Source organism: Euwallacea similis, chromosome 3 (assembly GCF_039881205.1).
Source record: "Euwallacea similis isolate ESF13 chromosome 3, ESF131.1, whole genome shotgun sequence".
NCBI lineage: Eukaryota > Metazoa > Arthropoda > Insecta > Coleoptera > Curculionidae > Euwallacea > Euwallacea similis.
Genome location: NC_089611.1, coordinates 5,313,060 through 5,330,219, shown reverse-complemented (window position 1 = coordinate 5,330,219; position 17,160 = coordinate 5,313,060).

Sequence of the window (17,160 nt, the reverse complement as noted above, 5' to 3'; positions counted from 1 at the left end):
GATTGCGGATACGAGTAGTTTTACCATTTTTTGTTTTCAACTATTGGAGTAATTTACGTCTGTCCAAAACTAGGTTTGTGGGCTTCTTGAATACGCAAAAACGCCAAGATCAAAGTAAGCACATTACGAATTATTATTGACAGCTTTGTGCAATTTTCAATATCCCCCACAGGAGAAAGATTTATACGGGTCAATAAATGATATCTGTTTAATATTGCTGTAGTGATCTATAAAGCAGAATAATAAAAGTTTACTACCGGTGGGATTGCGAATGTAAACGGGCATCAAATTGTTTTTAGGGGCGATTGTGAGAGACATAAAATTAGGTGTAAAGACTCAGTTATGGCATTATAAAAGGATGATTTTGATAATATTACCACATTATCGTTATAGGCTGGAGGTTATGATGCCATAATTGCAAACTTTATTAATGATTTTTTTATGTAAGTGCAACATAAACAATTATTATTCATGATAAAAGAGCAGAATCATTCGTTCCTTAAGCCATGAGTCAATTTCAATAAAGTACCTGCTTATGCCCGATCGCATAACTGCTTCATCCTTGATTGCGTCATCAGGGAGGTACAAGGGGAAGAGGGGGCTTTGAAATGCTCTAGCAAAAAATCTAAATAACGAATTAAAAAAATCTAAGATGTAAACAAAACGTCTTGAACCATTGGGGGAAACATTGGGGGTAAACAAACTTTCGCCCACACACGAGACAATCTCTAGGACGTTTATTTCTTGTTGAAGGGAAGAGGATTTTATTCTTTTACGTTATCAATTGTGGGCCGTAAAGCGGAAAAGAAAAAGATAAATTGTTGATTGAAATCAAACATATCGGGTTTCAGCACATTCATTAGGCTAATCAATTAATTCACAAATTGGCACCAGTTCATTAATTGTTACTTTCTTCGCATCCAAACTGGCCAACCCAAATAACTACTTCCATTAAATTTCCAACGTAAGGTCGCATTCCAGAACCGATCTAATAAAAATCACAATTAGCGAAGCCTAACCACATCCTAATATAGTTTTAAAGTAATAATGTCCATAATGGCAGCTTATAGTGGTTTGCAACCGTTTGTTGGCTTTTCGTGACCAATTATCAATTATCATCATGTTCAATTTGTTACCTGTGGTAACTGGTTTAATTATATGTGTTTCCTCTTCAAGTTATTGTTATGGTCGCATTATAGGGCGACATTATAGTACTTATCGAGCTAATAAGCCCTTCTACAAAAAGGTACCACTTTTAAATGGAATGGTTGATAGCTTATAATTTGTCATTCACTGGGACATTATAACACTTTTTAAGCACATTTTTACGATTTTTCCGGTCTTCCGAGGTCGAATTGACTATGCATAACGAAATCAGTTGCACATTAGGGTTATTATGGAATCGAGATGTCTCATTCGAAAACGCTGACTGGCGCTTTGGCGCAATCAGTCAGTAGTACGGAAGTTTTACTAAGTAAACTAATTTGCACAAGACACGCCCCAAATCAGTCCAAGAGGGGCACCAGATTTTAACTGTGCTGGCGTTTTTTGTCCCCTAAAGAGGCGATATCAGTTCAGATTTTAAGGATCGTGTGAGAGTTAAAGTGGTGGCAATTTGCGTCCGCCAACTTCATTTGTATGAGTATTTCAATTTTATCGTTTATGAATTCAAATATTTATGCAAGTTAGCTGTGTAATGTTTCGTATATGACATCAAAGCACTGGGAAAAGAACTGAGAACACACTGGATGACGATGCTGGAGTCTGAGCAATGTTATTGTCGAAAATCATGGTAGAAATGGGCAGTTTTTTCTGGTAATTTTCAAAATTACTGGAAAACCGGAGATGAAAATGAAAAAATTAAAGAGACAAAGAAAATTTTCTAATAGTGAACGCCGGTGGAGTGCCACAATAAAAATTGCGGCGATAATATAATATAAGGCCAGATCACTAAAAAGAATTTCACTGTGTAGATTTAGATTTTTAAACTGGCTCCCCTGAAAGGAGACCGATTCCAACTCAAACGCTCTGTATACAAAGTTTAGAATTTTTAACGTGTTCCCAGAAGCAGGTAGCAAATCTTTTCACGACCATTCCACTAGTCGCAATTGATTATTGCAGATAGATAGAGAAAGAAATTAAACATGATTAGCAATTGCAACCAGCGGAGTGGCTGCATAGCAGATCTGCTTGTAAATTTCCATTCTGCAACTTTATTACACTGTACCTACTCCTGGGTAAACGTTAAATATTCGAAACTAACTAATTTTCGCAGAAAATAAGTCTTTTATTCAATTAAACCCTGTATATTATTTGATTATTGGATAGATCGTTTCAAGGTCTTCCCACTGTTGTTTTATTGTACTATAGTAGGCAATGAAAAGATAATAATTATGCAAATGTCTCTACAGGGTGCTACAATTTAGTGGGAATATATGGGGATCTTCTAAACCATAAGAGGATTCAATTAAGGTGCGCAATTACACAATATATTCCCGAGAATTTGTAGTACAATATTCTTTTAATCGCGTTCTATATCACAAATTCTAGGAGCATTAATTAAGTCACACAAGCCTATTCATATATTTTTATTATGCATTCATCAAAATCGACGATTAAAGCACGCTGCAGAAGGCATAAAACAGTCTTTATGATGCATGTATTGTTACAAGTTGAAATTTCAATTTCGACGTGTCTAAACACTTTAACAAATCCATAATATTTCTTGACGCCTGAAAGCGTCAATTAGTTGTAATATTTCTTTTCTTGTGAAATGCAAAACATGTTCGTTGCATTGAAATAGGTTTACTACTTAGTTGATAATTGCTAGAATAATTAGATGGATTTCATTAAAGGGAGCTTGGTTTTAAGTATCCTTTAAATCCCTTAATAATTCGTCGGATTATAAATGCATGGGATGAGAAGTATCTTGATTGCGTTTAGGATCAGTATCACACATTTTTGATCGTCATATTGCGAGGTGCAACGTCTACTTACGTGAAATTCTATTTAAATATGCATAAAATTTCATAAAAATTTAATAACTCGTTCCATGGAAACAACCCAAAGAAAACTGGGAGGTTCTCGCAGCGGCGCGACGTCATAAAGCGGTAAGCTTGACGCGCAATAAATTGGCGATTATTGTAAGCCGGTGAATTTGGCCTTTACCGGCTTACATTGTCTTTCTGGTTTCTAATTTCAAATTCTTATTATGATTCGTTAATTTGTCTAGTGTTTGTTTGAAACATGGAAAAAGGCGTTCGAAATGTACCGTCGCAAATCAAACGATGACGCCATTCGCACGTACTGCAGACGCTGTCAATCACTTCTTAAAAGAAAGAGATTGTACTAGGAGACATTGCTGACTGCATATATGGTGTGGTTATATACTGAGTGACTGCCACGGTACCGGAAAGATGTATTTTTTCTAATACAAGGCTTCCGTGTAAGACAAGAAAAAATGGTACGTCTCTAGGAATAACCGAAGCACAATGAATCTATGGATCGCAGGCGTGAATGGTAGCTCTTGACTTGAGTGATTTCACGTTAAAAGACCAAAACTAAATTTTAATATAATCTAAAAACTTATCACTAATTTGCTGGTGAATAATAATATTACAATCTATAAGCAGATATTGTTTATTTTACCATTACGCGACCAAATAAAAACCCACAGCGATTTGTCACCTCGTTACTTTTGCTGTCAATCAAACCCTGATTTCCTATTTGCCTAACCCTATATGATGAGCGTATGGGGGTTACGTACATTTATTTACAAAAGTCCGATGTACTTTCATTGTGATAAAATTGTTGCACGTAAGGTGAAGTATTTATTACGTGATGGACTATTCTGACAGGTATTGGTAACGACCGTATGTTATTAATTACAAACAACAGATTGATGTAAAATCGAGGAAAATTAGAGCTTGTCAATGTAATTTCCTGGGAATTATTATGCAACCTCTGTTCGATTAAAGCGAAAAAAATAAAAAGAAATATTTGCAGTGTGACTTATTATTATCCAGTATTATTCTGGCAACGGATTGGATTGGGTGAAGAGCCATTTGGCAAGCTATCCAAAGCACCTAAGGGAAATATGCGATAACTAACGAGAAACGTGCTTGAGCAATACGTTAGTTCGATGTCTTAAGGTGAAAATTATTTTCGGTGGTGTTGAGAAAAAAAGGGAAATTTTCACCTTTTGCTTTATTGATCGTCAGCTCTTGGCCGCAACTTGTAATACGTATATCACCTTTAGTACAAATATGGCAAAGTTGCCTTTCCCAAGTCTCCCCCGAGGACCCCAGGGGTCGCCTTATTTAGCATTCGTTTGCTTCGTCGCAAATTGGCAATACATATTTTCGATTGTTCTGATACATCTAATAAAGGAAATATCCTCCCATCAAATACAACTCAAGGAAAACATAAATTTTATCCACTTGTGAGTTCCCATAGAGGCAAAGACCACCACATAGCGTCTCGTTTTTGTAAAACAGATCTGCCATGGTAATTGATGATAACCATCGTTATTTAGGTTCTTATTATTTACGAGTACTCAATTGCCAATGGCGGTGAGTCAAATAAATTTCGTTGATTGCATAACTGCCCTTTGTCTCAACTTAATTTCAATTTTAAATTCGGAATCCATTTTTCCTTTGCAAATAGCGTGTGGATTGAGTCTGGTTTATTAACGTTCACCTACATCGTTGATTTTGTAAGAGTTATTTTTAGGGTTGGACGAAAAGAGCTGGTAGATTGAACATACTATAAACCTTTGGAAGATTGTTTGAGTGTAAGAAGAACACTCTTACAGCACTCCTATTTGAATGAGCCATTTTTCTGCATCATGTATAAGCTTTTTTTAGAGACTATTTGATCTTACATGCTAGCATACTCTGTATATGTTATACAGGATGATTCAAAAGTAAACGTAAATTATAAGGACCTTTCCTGTAACCTTGTCAGCAAGACAATTTCCATAGAAAGAACGAGATCAGAGAAGAGCAATTCTTTTCATAGCAATTATCTTGCTCACAAAGTTACCAGCAGTTTGAAAACTCGGGTCTTGAAAGTCTATGAACATAAGAAAAATTGTTCTTACCACTACACTAAGTCATCACCTCAATTAGGTTAAGTTTCTTTGTTTCTGTCAGTTTCTGAAGAACGCCTTTGCATTGCTGGATGGTCTCGGAGCTCAGCTGCAGCTTCGCGTAATTGCCGGAGTTGATCTAAATGCGTCTTGTCGGAAGATGTTTCATCGTAAATTCCTCTCTCTTTGGAATGCGTTAAAGCGTTTGTCGGTCATTCGAGTCCTCCTTTTTCAACAATAGGATTGGAATATCCCCTCGAACGAGTCCAACAATCTTCGAACAACTACTTTCGCCAACGCTATATCCACTATTTGCAAACCTCATTCCTTTCATGGATTGCCATAGCCTCTCTTTTGAACAAGATTGGAAGCTCTGGTAATCTTGTTGGGCACCACTCAAGCTGTCTCGTAAGATATTTGGACGGCCCTGCGTAACAACGTCGCGCAACGCCGTATCGGACCATCGTAACATCGAGGCGTCCCGTCGATTGGCGGTACTTCGCCATCACATCAAAGAAACGATACGCGCTGGTGTTGCAGCATTTCTTAGCATGTCTGGACGAACCTCCGCCATTTAACCGCGATTTATTTTCCATACTGATGACAATTCTAGTCTTTTGATTTTGATGGAACGCTAGTATATTCTGCTGGTATGATACGCGACGATGTTCTGTATGCATAAATTCTTGACACAGCGTTCTTCGATGCATAACAAGAAAATGGGGCGGGACGGTGTTGCGATACGATGTTTTGTTGCATGTCTGTACGTGCCTTTATCCACCGATGGCCATCGAACCAGGGATCCGTTGGAGACTGTCGGTCTGATTACCATAGTCAAAAGCCATTATAACAAGTGGGGTTTCAGGCTGCATCTTTTTCCCACCGCCCTGCGCAGGTGCCATGTCGGTGCTAATATCTTATTGCACGTTTTTTGCTCCTGACTTTTTCAGGTTAATTTGCTCTAGATCGTCATTCCCAAGTAGCTATAAATAATAGAGAGTTGCTTATGTCGACTTTCCCGTGCTGTTTGCATGCTCACTTTTGCGGATTATTCCCTCAGCGATTTCTCTGTTATGTACTTTGACATCTTTTTCGAAATAGGAAGGCTTTGGCGGGCCTATAGTGGCTTCTTCTCGCCCTCGAGATGAACGCTGCTGCATTTTCCAATCTCTATTCTTGAGGGACTCGGATCGCGAACGCCCTGCTCAGGACAGGTTGATAGAGCTCGTCGAAGCGATCAATTTGATTAATGGTGATATAGGCGCTTAAAATTTGGGGAACGGTGATTTACAGATATGGATCCTATATTGATCTTGCTCACCTCCATTGAGACTATGGAGTCTTAAAAATCATGAAAGAAAAAATTTCATTACATTTATTTGACGAAGAACAAAGAAGATGCGAATTTTTTCGTGGTAATAAAATATGCACTTCGAGGACACATAATAACAATTATTATTGTTGCTCTTAAAACTCGCACCGTTCTCGTCTTTGTGTCAGGACAGGTACTTTAACGCGGCTTTTTATAATACTGTTTCACGTGGTAATATATTAAAATATAAAATCGAAGAAGTGGTTGGATCGGGTGAATACAACGACGAGAAGGCAGCGTAGCGACTTTAGAAATCGCGGGGCAAAGAGAGCGACTTGTCCTAATGAAGCGGGCTCACCTCGCCTATAAATTACGGCCGACTCCATGTTATAACGGTTTGATATGGCCAAGATAAGCACTTACATCGCAACGGGGGGTGCCCTCCCGTTGCGAGCGCGCCGTTCACTCTAATCAACTTTAAAACCGAATAAAATATACAGGCAAAGGCCTACTCGGACGACGCGGCTTATAAAAACAACAAAGACCTTCACGCGGGGAGGCAGGGTTAAGGTCTTTCTCTCTCTGATGGCGGCCGGAAAAGGCTCTTCGGATAGGAATAATTAAAATTTTAATAAGTAAGCCTGAAAATCGTCTAACTATTGCACTTTCGAGATTGGAGTCGATGATTGTTAAGTCGATGTTTCTGTCTTTTTTTTAATTTTTGAGAATAACGCCTCACACACCACTAGAGGATGTTGCAGAGCTAATTGAGAATAAAATTTACCCTGTACCACGGGCTCGGACCTACATCCTGGTTCATGTTGCGCTGACGAATCTGTTTGCCCAAGAGATCAACTCTTGGACACATACAAAGAAGTTAAACGCTAACAAATACCGCATCAATACAAACATCAATTAAAAATCTGTCTTGCCTCAGCGATTGAGGGGAGAAATTTCAGTCTCTCATACATTTTAGGTACTGGTCGTCCTCGTTCAAATCAACGATCACGTTTCATTTGACACTTGTTTCCATGGGGATCATAAGTGATGACAATGGAGGTGATGACGATTCTTCGTTATCTCTCTAGGGAAATTATGAGTCGTGTTATTATTGACCTGTTATTCAAATGTTCTCAAAGAAAGTCTAGAAGTTCCCGGGCATTCAACACATCCAATGATGTTGTCTTTTGAAGCTACTAATGTGCCAAAGAACCTATTATAAAACGAATTGCTTGTTGTGCAAATACATGCGATTTATTTAACTTCATCCCAAACTATGATGTTTTAAAATTTAAAAGAGGCTACTCCGCAATACAACATGTCCTCTAAACTACCTACATGGAAATAATATGTTCTCTGCCTTATTTTACCCGGCTGTCTACGCTTTATGAATATTCAGATGGAAGATTTAAGGTCGATTCATGTTAATAGATCTCATATTAACGCATGAATGAAGCTTTACAGCATGCATAAACCTTCCTTGGTGCATGCCAGTCACGACAGTTTGCGCAACGGCAATCTAGTCAATATGCATCTACCGATTAGCTTGGTGTAATATTAAGAAAATATGGTTTATGGAAATGATATATTTTCAAAAGCACTAAATGCATCAAGTTTTTCAATAAAATTTACACTGTAGGACGTGCATTCAACAACAAATGTATCGAGTTCAAATTACTCCTAATGGCGTTACCTATTAGGTTTGATTGAACGGTTACTGTAACTTCTGCAAAATTTGGACAGCATGAAGCCGTGCGGGATGCAGCTTATCCCAAATTAACTTAAGATTGAGATTTGATTGAATTTAGAGGAGTTGGGCTTTGGAACATTTGGTTAAAAAAGCAGAGCTTGAAATTGTCGAATGAAATAAAAACGAGGTGGAATGTTTCTGAATAACTGATATCCAACTTATGTTCATATTACAAAACAAACTAGTCACACAAAAATATCGATTTTATTGAAATTGTAATCAAAGCACATGCTATTCTGGATATGTTCATGATATATTCATAGACAATCCGAACGGATTTGCGATCCGCATCGATTGTCTGCTGAATGGATCCCACTAGTTAAAAATCGTTGGAAATATTTTGAACTACAAATTTATCAATCAAAATAGTTGAAATCTGAATATCGATACATTTTTCATAGAGGATTAGAGAATCTGTGTATGGACATGTGGGCTTGACACGAAAACCGATCGATTAAACTCCTTGCGTCTCTTCACCCTAGATGCCCCTGGACCTGTCGCAAAGCATTACTTTGGGGGGAGGTGGACTCCTTCTGATCTTGATCCGTTTTTCATCCCTTTCTTTCTCCCCAATCACTCCCACAATCCATCTTTTTATTGTATCACAGTTCCCACTGCTTTCCACCATTGTCTGTACTACGTTTGCAGGCGTGAGCACTCGCTCCGTTTCCCTTTTCTCCTCCATTCGTTGCTTATTTCAGTTTCCGCATTTGGAGAACATATGACCTACATCGTCCTTTCTCCCGTAATATCTGCATCCGTCTGTCTCCTCAATTTTGGATTTGGTCGAAGTATTGGACGAAGCATCCTTGTTCCGCCATAAATTGTGTCGTGTAATAAATGGCCTCCTAGTATTCTTTGTCTACTCAGTTCTCCAGTTTCGATATTAACTTTCTTATTCACTTAGTCTTACTTCATCCTCTCTGCCATCTCTTCATTGTGTTTTTTTTAACATCCTCCTCTCCTTGCCCCATTCCCTCTTGCTTAATCACATACCTCTGTTCCTCCACCAACCAATATTGATACTTAACACTGCATAAAGTACCCTCAGGTCAAAAGATGTGGCCCTTTTCATCAAGTGAGGAACATAACGTTTTCATTAAGTGTTTTTCTTTCTTGTTCCACGCGAGGCTTCCTCTACATAATCGTTCATAATTTTGCTTCATAATCATGTATCAAGCACCTGGTATTTTTCGATTAATCTCGGTCTCTACCACTTCATCAACCATCAGAAATCACTTTTTCCAGAGTATACCCCTTTACTTTCTATCTAAATGATCTCGGTTCTCTTAAACTGAAACTTTTTTTTCGTTTTGTGGAAAATCTGATTAATAATTCATGTAAATGTAGTTATCATTGAGCTGATGTCACTCGTAAAAGAGATGTAAAGGCTTCGAGCACACCGGGTGATCCGATCGCAATTTTTGAGAGTCATTATTACTAGAAGCACCATCTGCTTTTTCTGTTAATAGATATTAATCGACAGATTGACCTACCTATGAGGTCCTTCTCAAAGAGATGATGTCTATGCTATGAATGTCTCTATACTGATGCTTTTCTATTTCATGCTTGTAGTGCATTAAACAATGAATAATTGGTAGAAGTTTTGGAAATAACTCAGTTTTATTCAGGTTAGAAAATATCACTGCGAAACTATCATGGCCATGGTATTAAGTGTTTTGATGATAATAAATTCTTCCTGTTAGTAATAATTTCAAGAGCAACTCACCACGAGGTTAATACTTCTCTATCGCCAGATTAGTGCTGTTTCATATTAGTGTAGTTTCTAAGTTATGATCATCACCGCGGATTTTTACGATAACGCCACTAAATAGCTTTCGACAACTCTATAATTTTATTTATAGTCATTTAATTAATTTAAAATTTATAGTCTAGCACAAGATTTAATAGGTCGCATAACACAGATTCCTCAACCATTATTCTTAAATTCATAGTTTTACCTTGGTTTGGTAAATTATTATCGATAAAATAGTTTTTTGTGGCTATGATACTGAATGCTTCTTACAGGGTCGGCCTTAGTAAGACTGACCCCTGGGCGAAATTTTTAATCACCGCCCCTCTATCTTCAAGAAAAACCGCCGAGCAAGAATGTCCGCCACCCTTAAGAAACTTCGCATCCCCGTAAGTCCGGTACTGACTTCTTAACTACTCTATACAATTTATTTGTTGGTTGTAGTCTCTCAAGTGCCTTATCTGCCCTGGGCTAAATTAGTCAGGTGCACCAATTAATTCTTTGAGTTTTTGTGATTTTTTTCAACCTTCCTAAACACATCTTCGAAACGATTGAAAGCAAATCTAAAATTTGATAGATCACATACCGCAGATTCCTCATCCTTTATTCTTCGGACGAGCACTGCTGAAGCCGTGAAGAACTCTAATCCAATTCCGACATATGTCAGCATTCTTGAATACATGTTACATAAATTGTGATGCCCCGTTGTATTCTTATTATGCTGGGTCGGTACCTTTCTCAGATTACCGCTTCGATAAGTTGATGGCCCGAATTTAGTATGCTGTGTCTTGACACGGCTAAGTTGCCGTTATCGGGAATCCATCTCCCTAAATTAATGAAACCCTTTGATCGCGATATTTTTGTACAATTTTTCATTATGTGTATATGTACGTTTTAAGGTGCTACCAAGCACCTCCATGGGTTAAACTCAAATCAAAGAAATGTTTATTTTATACTTTGGCAATTGAAAAAGGCTAATTTTGAACCATAAAGGGATTTTCGTGTTATGCTGTGAAAAAAAAACAGATTTATCTCTGGGAAAATGGGTCAGGAAAGCCTTTTATCTTTTGACAATGTATGCATAATTTATTCTGTTCTCCACTATATCCAGTCGCTTCAGTCTGGATTATTTATAGTATTTCTCAAGGTAGATGACATCCAAGGTAAGTCGTATGTGGACATATTGAAACGACGGTTTTACAAACTGATGATTATTTGAAATAATAATAATTTGCCTTAATTCTTCTTTATACATATAGGGTGTAACATATCATCATGGGGATATTTCAAGGAACAGTAGTACTCTGCAAAATAATAAAAAAATTCTAATACACCCACGGTCAAAAATGCACCATTTCCTATAAACAGGGTGGCAAAGCTTCAAACTTTTTTTAAAATTTTATATTTTTCTTACGTGTGTCTTGAGTTAAAATTTTCGAGTTTCGTATATTTATTTTTTCAAGATCCTCTACAACAAAATGCTAAAATCGACGGTGGGAACATACAGGGTCTTATGTTTTTTGGGTCACGTGCTATTTTATGGTTTGTATTTTTTTAAACTCCTTGTATAAATTTTGATATCAAATTTCAAGTCCTTCAATTCTTTAATTTTTCAGTCTCTTGCTGTATTTTAGTATCTTTCACCGTTTTCGTAAAATTAGCAAAAATATCTATTGACGCAAATTAAGAATCCGGCTTCGTTATCAAATATTTGAAGCAATCCGAAACATTTAATCAAATATCTCAAAATTATCATTCGCAATTCTGGAACATTTGAGAGAGTCCGTTGATTTATGAGGCAAAGAGTGGAGACCTTCATCTTAGTAGGAGGAAGTTTTCAACAGTTTTTACCATTTTGTTTTCGTTTAGATTTATTTTAAGTCAAAATGTTAGGCAAAATTAGGTTAAAAACAAAAATGGGCTGATACAGTTTCTTAATATTGAAATACACGCGTTCCTTCCACATTCTATCGTGAAGGACAGTTCAAGGTGATTACAGATTGCGAATTAAAGGGAAAACAAATATGGCGTATCTAAATATAGGTCATGTCAACATTCCAGACATTCCATTGCGAAGTGTTTAGCGCCAATTAAAGGGGATGACCTATTAAATAAAGAGATAGCTCTGAAAAAAGTCGGTCAATGTGTCACCTGAAGTAAGACAGAGTATGAAAACATCCAGACGAATGCCAAACAAGGATGGTATATCTGTAAGATAGATTAGACCATTGGTTCTTCCGCTATGACGTCAGAACCAAAGAATTTCAATCATATATCTATCTTTCTCTCGACTTTCAAAGTTATACGACTTAGAGAGAGACAGGATGAATATATTTGTAACCTTCTCCAAGATGTCTCTTCCTTCGTTCCATCATAACCTCAACATATTTGTTTTGATTTGAATTTAACTAGAAGATCGTTAAAACTACATTATTTTCAACTCAAATGTATAAAATATAACTCAATCATTTACTTTTTACTATGTATCAATGAATGTTGGATCCAATATTGCTTTATATCATATAAACAATGCAGTTAAACAAACTAAATTAGTTTAATGGACTGGATCACCGCCCAATTGTATGCTGTGGAAAAGGTTACAAAAGCCAAGAAATCGTGGTAACTGAGCTTGTTGCATTTTCGATTAGTGTTGCGAGAGAGGTGTGGAAAATATTATTCTTAAAACACAGAAAATCCTCATTTAATGAGAAAATATGACTTTCAACATGAATCTTTAGTTAAATGTGCGGTATTAGATTGTGGGACGAGTTAAACTGCCGGTAAAACTGATTGGGGAACCGTAAAAAAGCTGGTAAAAAACTTTTTAAAAAATGCTCTAACTCCAGATTGGGAGGATGTTCCTCCGGCCTTAAGAGAATGTTTTCAGCTTATGCATGTAAAGAAGTTCTTGAATACGAATTTTCCAGTTTCATGGATTCGTCAGGATATGATGATATGTTGCACTTTATACAGGTTTATTTACGCCATGCTACACGAAATATTGTGGCTAAAGTATTTAATATTTTGAATTTTTCTTGCGTTGTATAGAAATCAAATTAAGGTACATATTAAAATTATTTTCATTTTATACGGGGGGTTGTAAATAAGTGAAAAATATTAAAATTATGTTTTTTTTTAATGGAACACCTAATATATTAATACTGTTTTAGATTCCTTGAGAAAAATAATTTTGATTTGAGTTTGATTAAGGTTTACTTACCCTAAACCTTAAGGATTTTGAGATAATTGAGATTTTGTAAAAATTCAGTGCAAATTTAAAAATTCTGCTTTAAAGAGAGTTTAAACTGGAGTAAGCCGAAATTCACACCTAAATCTCAGGTATGAGGCATATTTCAAGCTATAGTCATGAAAATTTAGATATCTTATACAGTGCATCCAAAAAATAAGATGAAAAATATATTTACTTTGAAGAGTATTAACTTGCTTAATTTAAATGGACCACCCTATATTTGATTACTTGGAGTAACAGATGGAGATATTACAAATCAAAAACTATTACACTTTCCTATACCTAAATGTACAAGTTTTTTTTCGAAAATTAAGATATAAAAAAAGGTAGAAAATCTTATTACTTTTTGTATCAGTAGTCATGGTTACATCTAAAATGTCAATATAAAAGGTCACGCCTATGCGTTCTTCTTTTCGATAAATTTGTTCAATACTATTTACGTAATTTACAAGATAAAGGATTTTTTTTCGAAGTATTCTTGATACACTCGACTGATTTATGTTGGTATTTGCAATTAAAAAAAATAACGCCACTATGTAAATATACAGGATTATTCTCGTCATGCTACACGGAATATTTCGACTAAAGTATTTAGTAATTTGTTTTTTTTTGCGTTGTATAGAATTCAAATAGAGGTACATTTTAAAATTATTTTCATTTTATACGGGAGGTTGTAAATAAGTGAAAAATATCAAAGTTATGCTTTTTTTAATGAAACATCCAATATATTAATACCATTTTATATTCTTTGAGAAAGGTAATTTTGATTTGAGTTTGATTAGGGTTTACTAACCCCGTACCTTAAGGATTTTGAAACAACTGAGATTTTGTAAAAATGTAGTTCAAATTTCAAAAAAAAACTTCGCATTATCATATGAAAATCTCCCATAAATAATTAATGCAAGATGGTCTAAACATGACAACATGCAAACTGCGATGAATGATGAAATGAAATCAAAAATGAAAATTAGTCTTCCAGCATTTTGAATCTTAGTTTCTTAAGTTGATGCAGCATTTTTCATGGATGGTTTCAACATTTTGGCGGATAAAATACTCCCGACTTTTCCTATTTTTGTTGGAATATCTAGAGTTTAAAGATATTTTTTCAAATAAGGAAGATTTGATTACCTACAATCTAAGAAGTAAACAAGGAAAAGCAGTGCAAAATGGGGGCGAGGGAGGAACTCTTGCAGGAGTGGCGAAGAAGATGGGAATAGCATGGTGGATGGACGAAAACGTTTGTCGCCAATGTCAGGAGATGAGTCGAAAGGAAATTCGGGAAAGTAGAGTATTGTGAAGGTCTGACAGGTCATGACAGATGGATGTCAGCAAGAGGATATCTGAAACTTGTTGGTTTTGCTTGGAGAGAGACACTATACCCCGAGCAATGTTCGAATGCATTAATTTCAAGAATATCACATCCAAGGTAAATATCGTGTTTAAAGGGGCAATAACAATGAGCAACTTGGGGGAATTGCTGGTTGAGAAGGAGGAGTATATCAGCGCCATAATAGACGTGCTGGGCAGGATCATGAGGACAAAACAGGAAGAGAAGAGGAGAAGCGGGCAGCGAGGAGTATAAATGGTAGTGGAGTATGCATTGCGGCCGTTAAGGAAAAAACGAAGGTGTTTTGGTGGAAATGCCCGGGGCGACTTTCGTCTACAACGCATTGGGCCAACATAACTAACAGTCCGAATTTACCGAAGTTCAAAACGGAATTTAGTTGAGCTTGAAATTACGCAACTTTGCCCTAATTTAACCGACCGAAGAGGCAAATGTGTGTGCTCCCGAAATTCCAGTCTCAGTGGTCAGGTGGAGTTACCCTGCATTTTAAAGGTAGACACATTTAGCAAGAAGAAAAAATAAATGTGACTTCATTGCAGGTCATGGTCATCATTAACTCTGGCCGCTGCTCCCGTGAAGCTCCAATCTCATCCAGGGGTATCCAGCTAATGATATTCAAAACTATGAGATCAGGGTGACATATGCCAGCTCCGGATTATACCGCCTCCACTTAGGCTCAATTAAAAATATACCTATCCGAGAGATGCGCTGCCGGTTTGCGATTTCTGTCTCCCATGAAAATAAAATAAACGTCAGTTAACTATGACGAGGGTCGTTTTCAACCGCTATTCCTATACATTCGTAATAAAGGGATCTGCGTACCCCGCTGCTATCGTGGCATCGCCCACGTTTTTTAGTAGGTGCTTGTCAGAATTCAGATATTTAACTATGCAGTATCTTCTGCTCCCCAAACGTGTACGGAGTCCTTTCGCTTTAAGAATTTAAGGGTTTTCGAATGATGGAATGACAGGACTGACGGAACGGGCGCGTTGAGCTTGGGTGAACTTATATTTATAGATCCCAATTAAGAAACCCGGTGTAATCGTTACTTGCATTGCTTAGCATTGAGTGTTGGCGCAGCGATACCAACAGGATATAAACATTACAGGAGAAAAGCAACCGGGTATGCGAAGGAGGAGAACTCGAGCGAAATTCATTATTAAACTTAAATGAGAACTCCTATGATCATCCCCAACAAACCGAGCAAAAAAAATAAAAATAAACGGAAAGTGTGATCAGTTCGCAAAGCGCCCAAAAGGTGCAAAAACCACATAAAAGCGTTGTACAGTGTTGACAACCGAGAAGGAAATCTTGGCCTAGCCAAGCTCATGGGGCGGTGCTAAGACGTTCCACGAGGTCGATCTACATTTCTTTTAAATTTCTGGAAATTCGTTATTTTCGAGCCATCTTTGCTACCCCTCAATCGGCGAGTCAGATTAAGAACACTTCGTGGTCTCATTGGGTAAATGACGAATATCGATATTGTAATTTCCACAAAAATATTTAAAAAAGCTCTTTTTGATTGATGTCTGTGTACTAATGCAAGTTTTTATTAAAGTGATTTATCAAACAGAAGCCAGCCTGCAGAGATTTGCCTAAAGCGTAATGACTTAGAGCAATTACACCTATCTAAAATAAGAATCAACGTCATGATCGATCCACTGCCAACAATGGTAGCTTCATAGGTGGTCTGAGTACATGATCTTTTATTATAATTAGGCATTATTGCAGTGTCACTGCCTAAAAAGCATCTTCCTAAAACTGCAAAAATTAACATTCTATACGACATACATTAAATTAGCATGGTCGGACGTCAAGACGTAAAGCCATAGGTTCATTAGATTACAATAGGACTAGGGGTCTTTAATATGACTCGAGTACTCGAGTAGGCCGGCATCACAAATTATAGCCATTCAGTCGATACGTCTAGAGTCCAAAGATAAGATTCCCGCTGTTGAATATATTAATCTAAATTAGCATTTCCTAGGTAGGTACAACAGACAGGTGAAACGTTTTATCGCCAAAACAAGGTGAAAATTGTTCTTTGGATGAGTTATGTCTGTCGGCCTGCAGTCTGTTGAACACTAGTTGTGACTATTACGTAGGTTGTAATAATTACAATATTTATTTGAATACTTACATTTAAAATTAGATTTTGGTTAATAATTAGTATAAACTGTTACGATTCATTCATTTTTGAATGAATTTTTACAAAATGTAATATAAACCATCTTAGTTTCTTGCCAGGATGGTGAATATAAATTTACGTCAAGCATATATTCGTAGGGAGCAAGCCACGTTCAAAGGGCACTTTTAGGAAAGCTTTTTTATTTGCAAAGTGTATCGATTCATTTATTCGTTACGAATAATACATACAAATCTAATCTTTATGGATAGTTTGCAGAATCTTCCGAATTCTGCAATGCAGAATCTTTTGGCAGCCCTTCGGCCCTTACGAGGCAAACTCTCTATACCAAGTGAGGTTCTTTGGTGGTGAATTTTTGCATTTCCAAACTTTAGTATTGGGACATATTCATGGTAAGAAAATAAATTATGAACCAAAGGCCATATAGGTATGTATCTATTCGAACTTTCAAAAACATCAAACACTTTCTCATTGAATAATTATTGCAGTTCTACTTCATGCAAAGGAATTAAATT